The sequence below is a fragment of the Argiope bruennichi genome, chromosome 5 (genome assembly GCF_947563725.1).
Source record: "Argiope bruennichi chromosome 5, qqArgBrue1.1, whole genome shotgun sequence".
Classification (NCBI taxonomy): domain Eukaryota; kingdom Metazoa; phylum Arthropoda; class Arachnida; order Araneae; family Araneidae; genus Argiope; species Argiope bruennichi.
The window spans coordinates 90,468,146-90,486,573 of NC_079155.1; positions in this window are offsets into that span (position 1 = coordinate 90,468,146).

The following is an 18,428-nucleotide window of genomic DNA, read 5'->3' on the forward strand; positions in this document are numbered from 1 at the left end:
ATATATATATATATATATATATATATATATATATATATATATATATATATATATATATATATATATTCTAAGCGTAATTTCCTTTTAAGAATCGGATGCAGCCTATTAACCCGTAACGGGGGACGTGCGAGACCGCTAGCGATGGATTTTCGGTCACCCCTATTCTATTTTTAGCTCAATTGAATGGATTGACCCTGTAGCTTCCTGTTATGTGACCTCTTGCACTTTTTCAACCAATTTCAGCAGATGCTTTTTTAAATAATTCAGTTATTTCTTTGAGCGCTGTCTCTAAGGCCGCTCCTCCCTCTTAGTGTCCCAGTGATAAACAATGCTTAGCAGATGGCGCGAAAACTTGGGAAACGGAATATCATCCAATTTACTGATCCTATTATGAAGCAATGCTCCAGACACTTTTAAATGAAGCAGAAAGTGATATTAGTGATAAGGATAATTGCACAGAAGAGCTTTTCGATGAAAGTTCGCTTTCAACTGATTCTGATATGTATGTTGAAACATAATTCATTTTTCTAGTGATAATATATTTTGAAAAATTTATAAAATATATTAATATACCGAGAGATATATATACAGAATTTATCGGGTGATTTTTATACTTGTTCTTAACCTGCATGTTTAAAATGCCCTAGAAAACTGTGCTATGAAAGTCACACAAACCAATAAAAAAATGTCCATTTTTTTTTATATATAATTGTTGAATTTTAGCTTATATTGTCTTCTATGTACATTCATATACTGTAAAAATAAATATGATTTAAAAATAAAATAAAAAATAATATGTTGTTTCAATAATATTATTTATTGTAACATGTAATTTGAGAAGAAAATGTATGTTCCAACGCATTTATTTTTCTCAATGATTATATATTTTGAAAATTTCTAAAACATATCTATATATCAAGAAAAATATCTCCAAAATATATAGGCAGTTTTTCATAATAATACATTCATTATAAAATTTAATTTGAGTGCAAATGAAATGTGGTACCTCCCCAGTTAAGTCCTAAAATTTCACCTCCCCAGTTAAAGGTTAAAATAACTTCGAAACTTTTTATTCGAGTACAAAATCAAAAAGAGGAATGAGAGGAAGGATTTTTGAATGTTAGTGGATTGATTACTAGTAAAGTTTCTACTGGTGTCCTAGAATTTGTTAGAATTTTTTTTATCAAATTTAAAATGTGACAATTTTTGAAAGTTGATAATTTTTATTAATATTTTCCTCTATTCACCTTGAATATTGGTTTAATTGTGTTTGTTATAAGCGGAACCTTGGAGATTGAAAAAAGTGCGTTTACGATATTTGGTTCTTTCTCTTTCCTTAGTGCAAAAAGCAAAAATGATTTCTAAATATAAAAAGTATGCATTTTTTATGGAGACCTGCTACAATAGAGCAAACAATGCATCATTTTAAAATCTGCAACGCCCTTTTGTAGATCACTGGTGGTTGATGAACATAGTGGTGTAAAAATGATTTCAGATAATTTAAAGATTCTACAAAAATACATTTTTAAGAGAATTAATCTTTCTAAAGATATTAAACTTTACATCTATTATGTGTACCTTGTTAATGGGCTTGGCTATATTTTCTGGAAAAATGGTTTAAGACACATCTCAAACCAAACCATGATTTTTTTTAAAATGTCTTTTAAGGAAATACAGCTTTTAATTGATTATACTTTTTAGAGCAGAACTTTTTTTCAGAGATGAGATTTTTTTTTTTCACTTTTAGGAAAAAAAAAAAATGTCATCGTCGGAACTTTAATGCAGAAGAAAATTCTACAAAACTATTGAAAGTATAAAAAATGAGTTTGGAAAAAAAAATAATTTTATAGAAAGAACCTCGGTGTTTTTAAGAATGAATTAACATTTTATTTTAGGTTAAACTGAAGGATTTTTAGGATGCAAAAAAGGTTTTTTTTATATGATGCGACCATTCCTTTAAAGAATTAGAAAATAAAGGAAAATTTCGCTATTCAAAAGGAGAGGTAATCTTTCACTATTTTGTGCTATTTATACAGTTCATTATGTCTTACTTAATACTTTGTCCAAAGATATTTGTCTTAATGGACTATTATTATTTTTTTTATGAAAACAAAGTATTTAGTCCAAAATGAGAACTAAAATTACAGCCATGGTTTCAGAATTTTTTTCTTCCAGTCCATTTTAAATAAAACCTCAAAAAGGCTTTTTTCCCGACATTTTTTTAATTGGATATTATATTTGAAGGTACAGCCTTTTCCTGTAGCTGTAGTTTTTATGTAATGGTATTTGAAAGCTGTTCAATTGCTTCAATAAAAATCTAAAGTGAAATGTTAGTAAGTTTTGAAATAAAAACAAAAAAATAGCTATTTTAATTAAAGTGTTTTATCAACAGAGTGATATAGGCATAAATAAATCATATATATATCAACTGTAAAATATGGTGTTGGCTGCTTTCAAAGCATGTCTAAAAATGATAAATTGCATCAATTGTTTAAAATAATCTAAATATAAAATTCAATTGGTAATAAACTATCGAATGAAGGCTTTTGCGTTTGACAGATTGTATAGTTTAAAAATATTTTTCATATTTCTTTTTTATTTATAAATTCATTAAATTATTTTTATCATAAAACGAATTTATGAACTAGTTTGACAAATATTTATCAAAAAATTCTTCAATAACCAACTTAGTTAGCGCCATGACCATAATTTCATCATTTTAAAATAAATAAATGCATAAAAGAAAATGAGAATGAACACTGTTACTAAATGTTTTTTTATTCAGAAATCATTATTATAAGTCAGATAATCTTTACACTATCTATATTTGAAGATTCATGCGAACATATTATCTTTTATAACCTCACAATATCGCACAACAGTTCCACCATGATATTCGATATTTCGAATAACGCACTGAATCGTGAAGTTAATGTAATAATACTGTTGAATATCTTGGGCCATTAAAATCTTATATTGTCTTTTGAAATTATGATGATACTTAGAGAGAAAAAAAAATCCTAAAAAAATATTTAGGATGTTTAAGCACTGAAAGCTGAAAGACGCAAATAATTTGGTATATAAAAGGGATATTGTTGTAAAGATTATAAATGTTGGTTGACTAAGAATTAGGAAATTTCCTTAAAAAAAATTCTTTATATTTTAGAAAAAGCAAAATCAAGCTTATAAACTTTTAAAAATAATATAACTGAAAATCTCTTTTAATATCAACTGTTCTTTTTAGAATAAATGATAAAAAAATTTCATTTAAAAATTTCCAAATATAATAGACGAGACACAGGTAAACTAATTTTGTTGAAGTAATCAGGTCCCTAATCTACACAAGTCATAGAGAAAATGAAGATAAGAAAAATAGTTGCAAAAATTTAATAACATGCAACACAACTCGATATCAGAACTTTCCATTAAATAATTTCAAAAAGTGAGAGCGAAAAAATATAAAAAACGTATTAAGAAATTATGACTTTTTTAAGATTTGCTAATAACTTTTTCGAGAGTAGTTTTTAAATTTGATTAGATTCTGTATTTTATATGAAGGTATTAAAGTAAGAAAATTTATCATTTGAAAAGTCCATTTTCGCCACTCACATTGTTTTCAAAATGTAGTATCAAATAATAAAATAAAGACCTCTTAAAATTTTGTAATTAAACATACAAACCATACAAAACAAATATAAATACGAGAACTAGATAATGAAAGAGAAATAACGAACTCTTTTTCATCTGAGATTTCAAATATTTTTAATTATTTCATAATATTTGAATGAAATAACACCCTTGTGAAAGAAAAAAAGGAAGCAAGCATATTGTACGATAGTTGTTTTCATTCATTTATTAAATGGCATAAATAACTTCTTCAAAATTAATGAACATTTTCTTGTTAAATTAGAGTTTGAAATTAAGGTTTTGAAAAAAAAGTTTTGAAGGTTTTGTTTTTGGATATCTTATATTTAATTCATCTTCATATATAAATAATAAGTAAAATTATTTAACTAACCGCCCAAATACAACCACTTGTCCGATGTCATACGAAAGCATGTAATTTCTAAATATATCACCAATATTTGATTGTCCTCCGTTGCTCTACATTTTCAAGAATAATCGAAGAAATATAACTTCAGTGCCTGTGTGTGTGTTTTGGTATAATAGTATACTCTCATGACAGTGTTCCCTATACCAAACCAGTATACTATTTTTATGACAATTAAAAAATCATTAGCGATACTCCATCATCTATTTTCAAGTAATATTTCAAAATAAATCCTTAACAAAGCCCGAAATTCAATAATCGGACTGATTTCGCAAATGTGTCTTCTTGCAAAGGCTTTAAAGGAATTCTTACCGCTAGAGTTCCAAGATGATTGGTATGGCATAGTTCCCTTGAAGTTAAAATTATAACTTTCTCTAATATATCCTTATACACACAATGTATCAATAATAAATTACTTAATATTTGTAAGAACTACGATTTTTGTCTAGATTATTATGTTAAAAATAAAGTAACAAAATACACTATTTAGAGGTGAATAATATTGGCATAAATAATAGAAATATCAAAATTAATCTTATTCATAGCAAAACAAGCCACAACTTGAAGCACTCTTTTCGCTGCTTATCAGCTATTTCGTCTTTGAACCGATTCCACTCTTGGTTTCCGTTTCTGGATTCTAATTGAACTTCCACAGTTTGAAGATTTTGTATCCATGAAGATTGGTAAAAGCAAATCAGCAGGGACTTGATTCTATGCCCACGAAAAAGCTCAATGTCATCTTAGAAACAATTTTGATGCTAGGAAATTGGGATTTCTTCGCATCGGCTAACTATTCCAAAAGAATGTCTTACAATCAGGAAATTATTACAAGCAGAACATGGTTCCTAGTAGCTAAGGGGAAAATAAATGCGTGAGAAAGCATATGGTATTCAATTCCTGAAGAAGAGAATTGGAAAATAATATTTCTACAAATTCAAAACAGAAATATAAAGCAAATGTAAAAAGATACCATCTACATATGACAATAATGCGATATATACACAAAAGATATAAAAATAAGTTCTTGTTTCAAAATGCAAAATTTGCGCCTTACTATATTTCATGAGAATTCTTTGTATGCATTATTCTTGGTGGGATTAGTCAATGATAAATCCATAATAGAGAACGTACGTGAATGTTAAAAACGGCAAATGTGTATCCTGGTCTTTTTCATGTTCTTGTATAAACATATCCTTTCTTTTAAATTTTTACTTTAAATTTCAACTGCAACCATTCTTCCTAAGTATTCGGAATAGCAAATCTAAATGTGACAGCTATCACTTTCAGAAATTCTTAAATGATGTTGTCTATATTGCATATGTTAGAGTGCCATGATTTTTCATTAAATATAACAATTAGAATCTGGATACTGCATAAAAACAAAGAAAATGCCTTTAGCTTTAAGAAATATGTTGACTCGTCCTAAAAATATGAAAAAAAATGCTTATTCACCACTTAGATTCTTTTTTTCTCCAAATGGAAACTTATGACTTCATTCTAAAGCTTTAGAAATTTACCTATTGATCAGCGATTAGTACAGATATTCTATGATATAAGAATGAATTATATTTCACGGATCAGATTTTACAGAATGTTCTTTTTTCTACTTCCACCATTCAATTTGATTTTTTAAGTGATATATGAAAGCTTTTATAGTATTTGTGTAAGGGATATTTTAATAAGAAACTACTTCGTTCAGAAAAATATTCAAATCATTTTTTTGCGTTTTCAAGTTGAAAAATATAATTCCAATTTAATAATAGAAAAAAAAATTAAACCCAAAATATTTTCGAACAATTTTATATACTATGAATTAAAAGTCAGAAAATTTTCATTTTTGATTCATCCTCATTTGACGTCAGTTTCCCTTTCCTATTATTTAGCTAATTTTATTGAAAAAATTATATATTATTTCTTTCATATTTATTTTTTGAAAATAAAAGAAATTACTAAGCCTATAAAAAGTATGAAAAAAAGGAGTCTGAAATCATCTTATACGTGATCGAAAATTAAAGAGAGATAAAAAAAAAAGAATAGAAAAAAAGAAAGCGATGTGAATTGATGTGGTCTATTGTGGAACTTGTAAACGAACTAACCAATCAAATGCCGAATCTGATTGCTCGCCCAACTGGACAACTGGGAATCAGTTTTTATCGGTTGAAAACATGAAAAAAAAAATATTACGAAACGAAAAAAAACAAATCTAATTTTATTTCCTTTCTCTGATATTTCTTTTAACTGCACTCTTTTTGTAATTTTTTTCAAAGAATGCTATTCTTCTAGAAAGTCCTTTCACTATTGGTAAATCTCAATTTTTATACGTTTGAAATATCAATCTAGTGTCTCGTAAAAAAAAAAATCGATTTTTTTTAAACCTTTAAATTAACTTGTCTGGAAGGTTTAGCAAAATTGTTACATGAAATTTTTAAATTATCTTACATCTTCGGAAAAGAACAGAAATTATTTTTTAGAGGGTAAATGACGCACAAAATAGATAAAGAACTGGATAAAAAATGCATTCTGTAACAAAATATAATGTTTTATCTACTGGTTTATTGATGCTTCAATATTTCTTGAAATAAATACTAAGACATAAGCTTGTATTGAAATTTGTAGATTTTTTAAGTCTTTGGAAAATAAGCATAAATAAGCATAAACCATTCAATACTAAATTGTGTAATTCCACTCTAGTTAAGGAAACAAGTTTCTGTTATGACTTCCTTTCTAATCCATGTTTCTTATATCTAATATATAAAAATGAATTTTTGTTTGTTCGCATTTTATGCGTTGCCGTACTTTCATCTGTTAATGATAAAACGTTGCCAACCTATTGCTTTTATCTTAGAAATTTCCATGTGTTTCGTATGACCAGGTGTATGCTGGTCGCTCACGAATCGGACAGCAACGATTTTTTTTTTTTTTTTTTTTTTGCTGAAGACGGAGGAAAAAATATTCTCTGCCATGAAGTATACTTGAATAATAAAGTATATTATATATATATATATATATATTACTCATACTTTTCATTAATATATCATTCAATTTCATTGAATGTATGCATTGTCGACAAGAAAATAAATATCATTCTTTCTATCATTCCTAATTAAACAAGACAGTTATTTCAAATTTCAAACGGTATTTCCAAAATTATTTCTTCTGAGGTAGCAATGCGCCGGGTACCAGCTAATTAATTATAAAATCATATATAAATCAAAGATTTCACTATTTGCATACGAATAAATCCGGTATATAATTGCACTTATTAAATAAGTTATGCTCTTTTACACAATTCTCTTGACCTTGAGATCGTTACATCAGTCGTCATAGGTAAAATACCTTAACAATTGTTCTGACTGCAAGATTTAGGATGGATTGCCCTCTCATCCGTCATTTTTGTCATCTTGTCGAGGGTCTTGCGGAATACTCCAGATTCCATACACCGATGAGGTTTGAATAAGCTAGCATACGTTACTTAGAATAACTTTTTTTTTTCAGCCTGGCATAGGGATATCGCTTCATCCCCTTGATCTGGGCGTCCCGGTTCGGGCATGGTTTTTCTTCTTCAATATTCTGTATGTGAGGTGTGTGAACGTTCCCCCTGTAAAAAGAGGTTGTGCAAGTGAATGTGACACATGAAGAAGCTAAGTCGTACTCTTGGCCCTGGTTGGCACTACTGAAAAAATTCTTCATATACCGTCAAATGAAATTTGAGTATCAGCAGTACCGCAGCTTAAAAGAATGTGCCATGTTGAAGTAATTTATCTATAAATTTATTTCGAGCTGGCTGCCAATTTCACAGCTAAGAATGATTCCTGTTTTTTGTGAGCTCTATTTGCCATAGTAACAGCAAGTTTAATTTAACAAAATAAAGAGTTTCAGCTCATTAAAAGGCTTCTGAATTTTATTCCAAGTCTTTTTTCGAATATATTCAACTCACTATTACCAACTGTTTTTGATTTCCATCTTCTTCCTGATGATGAATCCAGATTTAAAAAAATTGTTTCTTTAATAGAATTAGAATGAAATATTTAAACAATTCTTCATAATGTAGCCTTGAACAGTAGTGTTTGGATCTGGATTGGAATGATATTACTTAGTCTTAAATTACGGCGATCCCATATTGCTGTTTTTTTTTTATGGGTACATCGTAAATATTGAGAACTCGTTAATGCTTCCCGGAATACCTTTTCAATTCTAATAAAACAACTTGTATTTCTCACGGCTTTTTGACATGCAAATTCAAAGCCTTCAATGGTGGTAAATGTTCCACATTAGTTCCAAAATGTCCATGCAATTGACTTGCTGTAAACATGTATTAATTTGTATTAAACCTATCCATAATTTGAATCTCATGAATCCAATTCGATTCAGAACCAAACTGCTTGCCATCCAACATGCAATAGTGGAAAATAAAATTAATCAAATTAATAAGTATATTTTCATTTGAAATATGTTTTAGTTTATTTGGGTTACTAGTATACTTCAATGAAAATATTACTTTTATGAAAATTCTACTTCTATGATAATACCATTATCTATTATCCTTTGAATGTAGATCAAGGTGTTGAATAACGACAAGCAGAGTTTCATTCCACAAACTTTCAAGAAATCACGAAGAATAGGTAACAAAAACACAGCCAAGATATAAAAAAAGAACGTCACTTGTAAATATTAGAAATACAAGTAGACCGGAAAATACTATTTAAATAACAGTGATATCACAATTAGCACATATAACATCCCAAATACCAGATAGTACTTTGGACGAACTCCAAAGAGATTAACTCGTTCGAGTACCTTGAGAGAGTAACATGGAAGAATGTTGTTATGTTGTGACTTATGGCAATTGATAAATCTACTGACAGTTATCTGCCAGTGATTTAAGCCGAGTGAGCGTCTTTTATTTTTACAGTAGCGCCAACTAGGGCCAAGAGTACGACTTAGCTACTCACCCGTCACAATCCTTTTTTCGGGACGTACTTCATTCATGCATTTCATTCACAGATCGTAATTTAGACCTGAATCAGAGAACTATCACTTCTGAACCAGTACCTCTAGTAGTATTACTCTCGACATGGAGGAATTTGTGACCAAGACATATTTATATGTGCCCCAGCCACCACACACACAGAGAGTCTTCAGCTGGCGGGGTTCGAACTCACAACCTAAGGGATGCGAGTCAAACGCCCTATTAACCAGGCTATCCCGGCCTCCACACGGAAGAATGTTAATTGTATGTTTAAAAGATATATATATATATATATATATATATATATATATATATATATATATATTCGAATTTCTTTGATTTTACTGAATCTTCAAATTTATAGCGAAAATCTTTATAATTGCCACCAGGACCCGTAGTCATTGGCTTGAAATTCCTTAAAAATACATATAAGTACCTTTTTTCTTAACATAAAACTAATACAGTAGGGAAGTGGTCGTACAGATTTTTAATGATATGAGCAATACTCACCAAGGTTTTCTGTTTGACAGTCCAATATTGGCCGAAATAGAAGAATTGATGAAACATTGATGAACAAGAATTGATGAAACATTGATGAACAAGAATTGATGAAACATTGATGAACAAGAATTGCTGAATATTGATCAATTCATCAAGAATTCATAATATCTTTGACATGATCTAAAACACCACAAACAATTTCCAATCAAACAATTTCCACAGTTTATCAAAAAAAATATTTTGATTTGATTAATGTATTATCGCTTTAAACATAATTATTATGTTTATTTAATGTTCATCATTATTAGTAAAACAAATAAAATTATTAAAACAACTTTAAAAAAGGCAGTTTATAAAATGCTGTCTAAAAAAAATAGTTAAAACAATCGTTTTTTTTTTTATTTTAAGAATTTGAAATCCTTTTTTCTCCCCTAAAAATATCTACAATTTGGCCTCACATGCACGGAATTTCAAATTAATTAAATTTCTCAATTAATTGAAAAATAAATTCTTAAAATATTGAAATAGTTTCTGTCATCACGAATGCATAAGTGTATAAAATAGTAAAATATTAGAGCTGAAAGAAACGAGCGAAAAGTTAGAAAATTATATCTTTTTCACATTTTTAAATATCCGATATAACTATGAAAATTGTTTTAATTTGAATTCCTTATTATTTTAATTTCCAATAATGAATTTTTTCAATAAACTTATACAAAAATATTATTATAAAGAATGCTAAGAATTAAGATATCTTTAAATGAGAAAAAAATATCATTCAAAATACAGATTTTTTAAATTTAAAAATGTTATAAAAGTAAATTTTGTGTAAACATGACTTTTGAGATTTATTGCGAAAATCTTTAATGTACCACGGAACATTTAATAAATTAAAAAATTCTTAAAAGTCTGTTAGGTGTGAATTTTAGTTCTCTAAAATATATTTGAACCAAATCTAATCTAATCAAATCATTAATTCTAATGTAGAGAGTGATCTTTCCTACATGTTGCTATTTTTTTATATTTATATATGATTCCCATAATCTCCTTTAAATTGAAATATGATAAATTTCTGAATGAAATCATATGGGTTTATTTTAATTTGGCTTTATCACTGATTGAAAGGATGCAAAAGCAATTTAGAGTATTTGTCTTTCTTCACTTTAGCATTAAAAATTAATTAAATAAAAATCCCAGTCATAAAAAATGCACTGAGGTGATAAGAAACTGGCGAAATGTGTTCATCAGAAATACAGCATCAAAAGGATTTGAATTCCAAGTAATTCATTTCTTCTTTATTCTCTATAATAAATGAAATGATGCTTTTCCTGAGCAATTTACTGAATTCTATCCAATAAGAAATTTTTCGCCCTCTAGTTGTTGCAATTAAACCTTAACGCTACGCTTGAAGCATGCTATTAAATTCCCTGGGAAAATGAAGATTTGAAACAATATATTCATGTGATTTTTGTAAATTTTACACTTTTCTGCTTTTTCTAAAGCTTACTACTCTTATTTCTTCAAAAATAAAAGTTTGTAAAATCGGAATTATATATTTGTTTATGAATTATTTTTTTGTATTAAATGAATAGCATATTCGGAATCAATCATGTCATTCATTGTTCAAATTATGCAACGGTAAAGTTTCTTTTCACAAAAAGAAAATCTTTATTTTCTTAATCGTTATAAACAATTTTAATTCTAATAAATTCATGGAATTACTTTTTAAACTATTTATGTACCAATAGAAAACATTGTAATTTTCAAAAAATTGAACCTCGAGATTTCGACGATATTTGTGTTTCCGAATTAAATGATTCCAAAGACACTTTTATGCCTGTCTGTAAAAAAGACAACTCAAAAATACTTTCTGGTGTTTATGTCAAATGCTTCGATTCCTATAAAATTTTAAAGAGTATCTAGCCATAGTAAGATTGCCCGCGTGCAAGTGAACACTATAATTACAAAATGCAGCTAAATGGATAAATAAAATTTGGTGTAAATTTGTAGAAAATGTTGCGCAAATTGTATGGCAGGCCGATCTTAGATAAATTTGCTATTTGATTTAAATACTAAATTTGCGTTTAGTATCAAATTTTGATTTTAATCGGAGGTCAAACCGCCCTCCATAAATATAGACTTGTGTTTCTTTACCACACTTCGAAGACCGAAACGCTCGAATATGAAAACAAAAATCAGAGTAGTTGCAGCAATCACATCTTACTCACCGTTGCAATTTTTATTCTGGTAAAGAGGGGAGTAAAAAATCTTTATAAAGATGTAGGTGAGAGAAATTCGACAGACATGGCTTAGTGTTATTCAGTCTTATTGGCTTGTTTCTGCAGATTTTTAACAATTATATTTTTTAAATCTTTCATTTTCTCTTGAGGCGATGGTTCCAATATAATATGGGATATCAGACGATCACCAAAATATCAATTGATTGATATATTGTAATGATTCATTGTTGATATATAACGAAGAATGTGCAATGCTTGGATTCTTTAATAACAGAATAAAAAAATATTTAGAAAAATAACTGTTAAGGAAACGGTTATTTTTTCTTCATATTACGTCACCCAAATTATGCCCTCAAAGTGATTTCAAAGGTTAACACTTAAAAATTACATTTTTTTTTGTTCTTGTTTTCAAGAGCATTGGGCATATGTAATAAGATTAGAAAAATTATCGGGGAGAAATTTTCTTCATTTCGATTATTATTAAATATATTTTGTGGAAATTCCCCGATATCTGATATATAATAAGAAATAAGCATAAGGCTCTAAGGCAAAGGATAAAAAAAAATCCCTTATCATATAGGATAAAAATAATTTTTGTAGAATAATGAAAAACTGACACAATTCTTTGATGTCTTAATAACTTGAAATCACTACATAAATAATATCTTGTCGACGAAATCGAGATCATAAAAAATTTATCTGATATAATAGGGAAAGAAAAATTCTCTGAAAATTGGATGAAGAGAAAAGAACAAAAAAGAAAGAGTGAATAATAAGATAAAGATTAATGGTGTGAAAAGTATTGACAATACTTCGATGAATCACAATGTATTGTTTTCACTTTCATTCATATGAGAAAAGAAATGGAATTTATGTTTTTAGTGTATACTTAGATTTAGATTTCTTTTTTTTTGATAACTGTCTACTATTGAAGAATTTTTGCTAATTCATAACTAAATATTTATGACAAAAATATTCTTCAAAATTGTTTGCACAGTTTCCAAACGTTTGTTCCAAAAAATTCAGTGTAATTTTAGTTTCATAAATATATTCTATCCAATTGAAATTATTTTTGAAGCAAATATAAGGAATTTAAAGGGAAGACTTTTTGTAAAATGAATCTAAATTAAAATGAATTTAATTAAATTTAAATTATTCTGATTCGTTTATATATTTCCACTTACTAAAAGATTAAAAATATTTTCTAAGGAAATTATGGTTTGACTGTTTAATTTAAAAACATACTAGAAAAACAGAATGATTATACCAAGATTCTTTAAACATCCAGTGGGGAAAAGAATGAAGTCTTAATTAATAGAAGTCTTTAATGCTTAATTTATAGAAATCTGTGATCGTAATTTTTCTGTTACTCTAATATTTTCATTTTTAAATAAACGAAAGCGAAATCAAGAAAGTTTGTAAAAAATTAAAAAGAAAAGTATAGAAAAAGATTTTGAAAACGATTTTTTAAATGAAGAGAGTTTCTAGATTGTTTTTGGAAGAAAAAAATTGCTGACAAATTTAGGTAAAAATCAGGAGTAAATTTGCACATATAGAATCTTAATTCATAAGAAAGGAAATGGAATCGTACAGTTTTATTGCAAGAACAAAAGATAATTATCTTATTAAAACAAAAATTAAATAATCAATAACAGAAAAATATTTCTAAAAAGAAATACTGAAAAAATATAATTACGAACAAAATTTGAAACTGCTATAAAAAAAAAAATCTTGAATATTCAGACAAAGCAAAAGCAGGCTTTAAGATTGTAAGAATATCTTAATTTAAAATTCTCTTTTAGCTTGAACAGCTCTGCCTTTAATGTAATAAGAAAAAAGAAAAAAAAAACTTTAATTATGCAGATTCCAAACATGCTTACTGAGGTAGCGGTAAAATAATTTCGCTATAGTAATTTTGTTAAAATAATTACGATACTAAGCTCTACTAGCCGTAAGATAAACAAAAGGGATATAAGGAAAAAATTACAAAAAAATAACCTTAATAACATGCAAATGCAACTTGATGCCATAACTTTCTTTTAAATACACTCCAAAAGCGAGAAAAAAAAAGACAGCCAAGAAAATCATTAAAAAAATAATATGAAGACAAAATCTTTTTAAGACCAGTGATTGCATCTTCGAGGGCAGCTTTGAAATTTGATTAGATATTGTATTTCTTGCTGAGGTACGAAAAGTAAAAACTTCGTCATTTGGGAGTGCAACAAAAAGTGCAAAAATGCAAAGAAAGCCGGCGGTAGCCATTCGCGGTGTTTACAAGATGTAGCGTTAAAGCATAGAATAAAGGGTACTTGATTAAATCTTTCTAATTAGGTGCGCGCAACAAAATGCAAGAAGTGCAAAAACGAGAACTAGATAATTAAAGGAAGATGCAGATCTTTTTCTTTTCTATCAGGTCGCAAATATTTATGCTTATGTCGTTTGGTCGTTTGAAATGGAATTAAAAATGTCGATGGATTAGAATAATTTAATTCTTGTTCAGTATTAAATTTTATTTATTGACTAGCAAAGTAAATAGCTACCATATTATAATTGAATTTAACTTCTTTAAATTGATTGCAATTCAAGCTGGTATTGGACTATGAATGCATTGTAAAAGTTTCCTGACTGTCGTGATTTTTTTCATTTATTGTATTATTATCAATTTATATATTATCAAAATTTATTATTATATTATCAAAATTTTATATACAAATTAAATTATCAGTATTGAAAGTAACAAATAAATTATAATAATCAAATTTATATGCGGTTGTTAGAGGGAGTCAAATTTTCTGTTAGATAGTGTATTACTACTATGGTCAAGTTAATATAATTTTTAGTTACTTAAATATCCTGATATCTTTTATTTTAATGTCTTTTTAGAAGAAAATTGAATATAATTTTAACTTCAAACAATATTTAGGTTGAAACATTCGGAATTTTTGTTCTCTAGAAGATGTTATGAAAGTGCTCTTCAAGTGTACCATTACGAATCGGTGATATCATATCCTATCGTAGTCAGTATCATAGTTAGAAAGATAGATTTACACAGTTGGAAAAGGATATTACAAGGATTTTAAGTCCAGGGGTTTATTTGAGGAAATTGTAACATTTTTTGGTAACAAAGGTGAAAGTTTGAGAAATTGTAAGAATTATGATTATATCTGTATTGGAAAGGGATATCTAGATATACTTTTGGAGAATTCCATTAAATGGGGGCATATTTATATTTTAGGAGCTCGAATGTAAATAAAACACAAGAGCGCTGCTCGGCGATGAATATGTTGGTATACTGTGAAGCTGAGATCTAATACTGTTATTTAATTAGCAATTTGCTGTCTGCTTTTGTTCTTATATTCTACAAGTGATGTTATTGTTTGTGTCTAGGCTGTGTTTTTGTTACCTATGTTTATGGTATATTCCTGGGATAAATCTCTATTTTTAATTATGGGTTTTGCTGGACTTTACATTAACAGGGCAATTCTTGTAACAATATGTACACTTTCATGGGTTCTCTTACAATGGAATGACTATGAAAACTGAGATTTTGCACTCTTTTTTCACTTAAGTAATTCATTTATATGTTATTTAACAAATTATTTTAACTTTTTATATTTTATTTTCTTTTCTATTACTAATCATTGGTAATTCTAGCGAAGAAATATCTATAACCATTAAAACAGCTTAATATTTAAAGTAATTCTTAAATAAGCAGCAGCCATAATCCAACTGAACTATGAGAGATCTTATTCATTGTAACTAAGCGAGTTAAAATTAATAAGATTCTAGAAAAATTATAGGATATTTCACCTTAATTCTTAGATGAATAGGTCTACTCATTTCTGCGATTTTTGTCTTTTGCTCTCCATTGACCCATTCTCAATGAATATATACCTCACATATGCAATAAAATGTTTGAGAATGGTATTCAAGTATGAAATCATGCATTAAAGGGCCAATATACTATTAAATCTCTTTTCAAAATTAGATAAATGATTAGGAGAAATTTTATTTGCTGATAATATATATAATCAGATAAATAAAATATTAATATGAATATTATAAAATACATTAATTACCTTTAACGTTAATTAATATTTATTTTCAGATCCTATCATAACCTATATTTACTTATGATTTCCATGTAGATAATAAATAAGTGGCTGAAATTTTGAAATAATGTTTTTTGGTATTAATCGTTTTCCTTTGAGAATTCATTTTCACTTTAATTTCCAAATAAAGCTATTATACTCTTTTCATCCCGACTAAACTCAATGTTCCTTGGTCAAGACTATAATTTCCAGAAGTAAATTGGTTCTATTTTCAAAGTTAGTGCTCGTGGCTACTTTCTACTACGTACAAGGTTAGCAAGAAATAAGTTACCCACTTCAGAGGACTCTAAAATGCTTTCTATTGGTCCAAAAAAGATAACATTTGAACTACAGATAATTCAGATGATGAGCTTTGTAATTATTAATTAAAAAATGAGTTCAAAAATTTACCAATAGATGGTGCTGTAACAGAAATGGCATATATTTGCATATATTGAAAATAAGAAATTAATTTGCGTTAAAGCACTTATCTATCACCAATTTTCTTTGGATAAAAAGAAGCACGGATATTAATTTCTTCTCTGTTCGTCATTACTACATTGCAAGAAATAGCGCTATTGGTGAAATTGTTCTACCAGAACAAACAAAACTCTGTTACAGCTCTAAATGGATTTCTTTATATGAAATAGATACGAAGAGGTCCAATATCTCCAGATGCCTTACGCAAGATGATACAGAAATTTGAAAATCTTGGCAATTTGGTATTCTTCCAGGTAGAGGACGAAACAAAACCTCGTCTTTCAGCATCGAAAATGTTGCGATCGCACGCGTTGAAGCCAGCAGTCAGTCTCTGCATAATAGTGTGAGTTTGCCAGTTTTTTTCCCGTGTTATGGATATGCCGTATTCAACTATATGAAAAAATCGTACGGTAGATTTTGCATTTTTATCCATACAAAATCAAATCTGTACACCTGTTACATGAAAGGGACTTAGAGGTCCTTAAAACTTTTGCACTTCTGTTTCTTGCTCGAATGGCAGTTGACACAACTTGGCCATGGAACATTCTGTGGTGTGATGAGGCCCACTTTTGCCTCAATGTGCACGTTAACATCCACAACTGTCGAATTTGGGCAGAGGAAAACCCTCACGATATCCAGGAACAACTCTTGCATCTTGAAAAAGTGATAGTATTGTGTGGTTTTATCATTACCTTTATCATTGGACCGCATATCTTTGAAGATATAACTTCAAATGGAATCCAATCCTGTTCTGTCACAGAAAAACGGTACCATGATATTCTGAGGGATTTTGTGACCCCAACTCTTCTACATCGTTGATGCCTTCAAGACATCCTTTTCTTGCAGGATGGTGCACCACCTCATATTGATCGTCGTGTAAAGCGATTGATAACAGCATTTCACAGAAGCCCGAACCGTCATTTCGCAACAACATGGCCTCCTCCCTCGCCGTGCATCGCCCCTTGCAACTTTTGGTTGTGGGGTTATTTAAAGGCCAATATCTACCGTCAAAGGCCATCATCTCTACCAGATCTGAAGGACAACATTTGGCGCCATGTTGCTTAATATTCCGGTATGCTCACTGCGGTCATCTATAAAAAATATGGTTCTTCGATTAGACCATATTGTCGAAATTGAAGGAGGACATATTGAGCAATTTTAATTTTACTTTATTTAACAATTATAAACCATATTAAATGGTTTTATGTGAATTACAACGCCACCTAATGTTGGAATTTTATACCAAATGTTTTATGAAAAAATGTATAGCACATCATCTCAATAACCTCCAGTTCAAATTTCATCTCATTTGGATCAATAGAACGCATTTTAGAACCCTCTGAAGAGAACTTATTTCTTGCTTACCCTATATATAACGACGATAATTAAATATGCATGTTTGACTGATTATCTCTTGCTAACCCTGTATATAACGAAGAGAGTTAAATATGCATATTAGACTGATTGAAAAAAATTGACACATATCTACAATTGTAGAAATAAATCTTATACGGAATTTTATTTATGTAACTTGTAGTGTTTGTTAGTCATGGTGTTTATATGCATGTGTAAGTCCAGACAGTCACACTTTTCCTGGTTTTCATTCAACAAAACCCGCTATGGTTCTGCACATTAGATGCTAAAAAAATCCAGACTAAACTTTATGCATCTAACTATTTGTAATTATTAATCATGCTTAATGGTTTTCAGTCATACATCTAATTCAAAACATATTTCAGTTATTGCATTCATTTTAGTTTTTTAATTTATTTATATTAACGTCCCGTTTAAAGCCACGCTAGAGCTATTTTGGGACTGACCTCGTAATTTTGAACCTCGGTCAGATGACGAGAACGACACCTGAGCTGTCAACTCTATCTCCATACCACGCCACACCAGCGGGAGGACGTTTGGTCATGACGAATTTAACGTGCAACAGATCCTCTTACACGACGGTTCTTCGGTGGAATCGGGAGACGAACCTGAAACCCTCTGGTTCCGAAGCCGAGACCTTACCACCAGGCCACCGTGGCCCGTTATTGCATTCATAGACACACATAACTCCAAACCAACATTCAGACTGCGGATAATCTTAA